Source organism: Botryllus schlosseri, chromosome 4 (genome assembly GCF_051294905.1).
Source record: "Botryllus schlosseri isolate E-star chromosome 4, Bs_hap1, whole genome shotgun sequence".
Classification (NCBI taxonomy): domain Eukaryota; kingdom Metazoa; phylum Chordata; class Ascidiacea; order Stolidobranchia; family Styelidae; genus Botryllus; species Botryllus schlosseri.
This window is the reverse complement of record NC_137239.1, coordinates 11,914,547-11,920,573: the sequence shown is the minus strand read 5'-3', so window position 1 is coordinate 11,920,573 and position 6,027 is coordinate 11,914,547.

The window sequence follows — 6,027 nt, the reverse complement described above, 5'->3', positions numbered from 1 at the left end:
CTGGGACCGAAAATACTTGAAAAATTTTCCATGATAATTCCATGATTACACTCCGTGAATTTGTCTACAATTATATGCTGACAGAATCTTTCCTCACATGCAAAAAAAATCGACCTGCGTGAGTTATGGGGTCTGTGACGAATGATTTACGTTTTAGGGGGTGTAAAGTAAACTTGGATCGACATTTTCTTTTTTCTATATCACCTTTTAGACTAACAAACCCGGCATAATTTTTGATGTGAAGTATAGGGCTTGTATCAGGGTATATAATGGCACATATTTTTCGAATCAATAGCATCCTCGAGTGGACTATTTTCAAGTCGATTACAAAATTTATGGGGTGGGGGACCTGTGGTACCATAGCAAAATCAAGCAAAATAGATGGACCAACTAATCACTTAACAACAGAAACTCGCCTACATATATATAGGCTGTAAATGATAGTTACCTGTGGTGTTTTATCGTTATTACGAGGTATTTGAAAGTCAAAATGTCGATTTGCTGGTAATATGTATGTGGCATTAATTTTGTAAGTTTAGGCGTAAATCAAACCATGATTTTATGCCAAAATTTGAGTTGATATAATCTATTTTATCCTTGAAGGTCGCGACGAAACGTTCCTCATTGGCTTGCTGTAGCTTAGCTTATAGTACACAACAAAACAAGTTACAAATTTGAGTTTTTGAGCGTATGTCTCATAGGTCCCATGGTCGTGTGCCTTTGGACCCACCGGGTGGGGACCGATGGCACGTTCGAGCAACAAATTTTAAACGTCTATAAATATTTTTTGAAAAGGCGGATATTCATGTAAATGTCCGCGATAGGTAGAGCTTGTATCGAAGTGTTGAAACAGCAAAGGATCTGTTATTCTCGGCTGAAGATTTGAGGGTCAGAGATCATTTTGCAATTTTTGATCCATCGGTACCACATCTCCCCTATTCCACAATATTTGACTGTCACATATGTATTTAAATTTTAAAACATGAAATTCTCCCCAAACTGCTCCAGAGTCCTTAAACTACTCATCAAACTTCAATATCGAAACACTTTCAAAAGCTAGCATGTGGTGGAAGATCTGCTATTACGTCACATCACCTGTTCGGGATGATGAAACATAAACCGTTGATGATTCGTGACTGAAAATTGTGGTTTCTACTTATGCGCGATCTTTCGTAGAATTACTCGAACTCGATCTGACTGGGTGATAAAATGAAGATAACGCGAGTTGGCTCAGTTTAAACGGTAAAATCAGGGAAGGACATGTGACTTGGATTCCGTGGGTTGGTAACGCCATGGACGCAACCAACTATCAAACTGTCGTGAGGAATAGTTTTATATCGAAAGGCTGTATAGCGGGCGTTGCGTAGCGTAGCGGATTTCGCCATCTAAGCAGGTCGGTTTGTCCACCATTGGCATTCCGTCACCTCATTGATATATAGTTTTTTACATCTTGGGTCTCTCTATCCATGCTATTATCGCCATATAAAAATGACAGGTAACAAATTGGTATGCTCGACAGCTGTAACGCCAATGGATTGTTAGGCCAGGCCTGGGCAAAGTGCGGCCCGCGGGCCAAATGCGGCCCGCCGAGGGATTCTGTGCGGCCCGCGAAAGGCTGCTTGAAATTTAAAATATCAAACCTACTAATTAATGTTGCTGAGTGGATTAAAACCATACGATGTATAAACTTGATCAGAAATTCGTTTACTATCAAGCCTGTTCATTAACACACCGTGATTACGCAGCCTATACGTACCTCTCATGCCTAATCCAGACTAAAACTAAAGTCAATGTAGCAAGTTTTGCCGTTAGAGTTAAAGTCACAAAAAATCATCAAACCTTCTTTGGTGCCATTGTCACATTACGCATTACACGGTCTGTGTTTCAAATTGTTACGTGATGTGTTTCCAAATCCATAATTCATGAAACAAGTGAATCAATTACCATGATTTCTATGAATATATCACCACCCATAAAGGATGTCAAAAAAAAGAAAGCCGAAAGTTGAAATTCAAAGATGGTTGATAACTGCAACCTTCGCTGATCAACAAGGCCATCTCGGCAAGCTGCACACTACTCAGAAACCAGCTACCAAGATAATAAGCTATATATTATTATTGGGACCGTAACTACCGCGCCTCAACACCCCCCCCCCCCAATTGCGTGGCGAGATCGACGGGTGCCCAAAATTATTTCATGAGTGAACATAAATTATAGGGTATTTTTTGAAAATTTATGCAACTTCATTCAATGGTTTTCAGAATGGGCATTTCGGCGATAGCCATTACCGCGCCACAACGCGCCAAGATAAATGAATTTTAGGCCAACACGGGATTCCGAGAAGGCACTGCAATTTCAACTGCTGATCAAAAGTAAAGGGAATAAAGCTCGACAGCGAGAAAACCTTGACCGAAAAGGACTGCCCTTATGTTGACCGAAAACCACAAGGTCCGATTGTCCATAGGCAATATTTGCCGGTGAAGAAATAGGCTACCAATCGCGAATCGGGGTCGTCTTTTTAGTTTGGTAAGCTTCGGCGATTTCAATATCTTTTTACATAGCAGAAGGGAGGTCACGAAATAACAACTTGTAACGAAGTAATTATACCAATGGGCCCTCCGGAATATTTCCAAGACAGTACCTCACTCATCTCTAGCGGTAAAACTGAGTAGGCCACTACTTGGGCTGAGAGCAGTGTTGGGATCAAGTCACTTCCGTCGAGTCACGAGTCATTTCGAGTCATTGCCCATTTTGACTCGAGTCAAGTCAAGTCAATCGATTTTCAAAGGTGACTCGAGTCAAGTCAAGTCACTCGATTTTAGGAGGCGACTCGAGTCAAGTCAAGTCAAGTCACGAGTCAAGTCACAATTCAAGTCAAGTTGCCTTTTCGAAGCATAGGGCATGATAACTTCATTGCATTTTGCAAGCTGTCTGAAATACAGATTGAGAGGTCGTTGATTTTGAACAGATGAACGAATATTGAGTTAAATATACACTCAAGAGGGCGCTGTATCGCTCACATATACGTAGAACTGCTAGACCACGGTCTATAGTTACCAGCCAAAATAGAGAATAGATGCGAATTGATAGAATGCAATACATTACCCATTTACAAATCGATATGACACAATTCTAGCCTGTGCCAATGGTTGAGGACTATATAAACTATATTCGAATTCACTTTCAATAAAACAAGAGGTTTGGTTAAGGTAAAAACAGAGATTAACTACTTAAACTATACTAGTTTACAACGACGTAAGCTGTAAACTTGGATCACTTCGTTTGCGGTCAATTTATTTGTGAGGGAACGATGGAGGCCAAGTAAAACGCACGATCATTAAATGATTGGTCGCGCTCACGGGTTACACCAGCGTTTCGTGAACAATCCGAACATATGCAAGATTCAGGGATTTTTATCGACACCGATTACTTGATGACTTGAAATTGACTCGTGAATTCTGCTCCGAGTCACGAGTCAATCCACTCACGAGTCAATCCACATTTCTGATACGCCGAGTCAAGTCAAGTCCAGTCATTTTAGCAAAGTGACTCGAGTCAAGTCAAGTCATTCGAAAAAGGTGACTCGAGTCATCCCAACACTGGCTGAGAGAGGTTAAAAAATGTAGCAATATATTTGCAATTACCAATATTATTGACCGATTGAATCATGAATGATGAAAAAATTCCGCGGTTCGCGCGATTAGGGCATAAAAGACGTGCATCGTGCATCTCGATGGGGGCTGGTATCGATAGAAAAACGCGAATAGGGGTTCAAAGAGAGTTCAAAATGTATCGTGTTTAACGTTGTTTCTAAATATGACGGCAAATAGCTATTTTTTTTTGGGTAATTAACCGTCACTTTGTCATTCCTCAATATCAACACATCCACTGAGCACTAATTCGTGCAATACACTGCTTCCAATTTGGAAATAAAATCAATACGCTGGATATTCTATATTTCTGACTCGGCCCGCCAGCATATTTCTGCTTCTCAATTGGCCCGCGGAGAAAAATAATTGCCCACCCCTGTGTTAGGCGATAGACATTTCTTTACTGAGACACATTAATTTTATATTTGTGTTATTATTTATCTCTTCCAATATTCGTAGGTAAATCCAATAATGATTTAATTTGAGTTTGGCAAAGACATGATCAAAAGTAGTATGTCCAAAACATGGATTGGGTTAGTCTTCTCAACTGCTGTGATATCATGTCAGTCCATGCTAAATTCTAAAATATTGTACCTGTAATTGCGGCACGTCAAATGTCCGCTACAGCTGCAAAATTGTAACGCTATAGCTTTTATGATGTCATCATGCATTTGTCCCCTTGCATTGTGTCTGTTTCTGATGATTTTGAAAAGTTTTGACAAGTACAACAACATTTGTATTAAAATATTTAGGAATGTGCTTTTTCCTGCCATGCGTGGATATTACGATGGTAGACGAGACCGGGGACAAATGTAACACGGAGAAAATGTAACAATCGACCTCACCCCTAGTAGGATGGCAAAATCTCCTTCATCTTTTGAGTGCACATGCGGTAGTTATGTATTCTAACATACCTGAAGTATAGATAACTAGCCTACGGATGGATACGCAACACTCGTCGTCACGCTTGTTTGCCCGGAGGAAACTACTGCTCATCAATCTGAACGCAGCATAATTGCCAATCCCATAGCTGACGACCTGAGCGCTCAAATTAAATAAGGTTGATCTTATTTGAAAGCTACTGTCGCGTGATTCTGAAAATTTACATTAAAATTTCATTAAGGGAATGGAACCAGCTCGAAATAGCCTTCAAAGTCTGAAAATCAGCATTGTTGCTAACAATGGCAGCGACGTAGCACAATGACCATAACAATGGCCCTTGCATGGTTGCGATTGTTTACAACAATGCAGATTTTCAGATGTTGTCGTGTATTTTGAGTGGGTTCCACTGCCCTGATGAGATTTTAATGTATATATTCGGAATCAGTGCGACAGTAGCTTTCAAATAAGATCAACTTTATTTAATTTGAGCGCTCAGGTCGTCAGCTATGGGATTAGCAATTATGCTGCGTTCAGATTGCTGAGCAATAAACAGCTCCGGGGAAGCAAGCGTGACGACGGGTGTTGCGTATCTATCCGTAGGTTAGTTATCTATACCTGAAGTTAGGTTGAGCTACGGCGCGAAACCCCTAAATCATTTGAAAAAAACGAATTTTTGGACACTTGAGTAAATAGTTTCTGGTCTGGAATAATTTTTTCAGAAGAATAATACTTCAAGTGGTTACAACGTAATATATATAGCTGGAACAATGTTACCATAGTCTACCGCGATTATGGGAAAACTAGGACTTGCATCGCCGGGAGGGTGCCGTATTAAGACATTAATCATGGTCGAGCTAGTCAGGGGAAATTGTAACACTCTGTTACTTTTTCCCCGTTACGATATATTTTCAATGCTGAATATCTGGGTTCATCTGTTGGTAAAACCATTTATCTACTGCAGATGAATCTTGCATCAGTCAGAAGTTCAATACCAGAACAGACACTACCTTGCAATAGCAATTCTGACATGATCCTCTGTCGGAACAGCCATACAGTAGTGGTGATGTGAATCATAGGGTTCGGTTATCTCCGTGATTCTACCACCCTATCTCATGTTGATCGACTTTTTGTGTATCGACCTTCAATGGTAACTTAAGAACTTGCGCATGACTAAATCCTCATCCCCTGACTTCGAGCAATTGCCATTTAGATTTTGTCATTTGGTGTGAACAATATATTTTAATTTTGTTTAGAGCAGAAGAATGCCATTAGCTTTGACGCCACACAATGTTGCGTCCTCGTTTTGCTACACTATCATCGGCCAATTCAACCAATATATTTGAGCCAGGTTTCGCACCTTCGCAGGAGACCGAATGCCCAACCCATTATGCGCGCTGAACTACAGCACGTTGGTGGAAGAGGCCGAATATGTGTAGGGAGACGATGAAACAATGTGTTTCTTGTACACTTTGAGCTCATGCAGAAGGCACGGAGG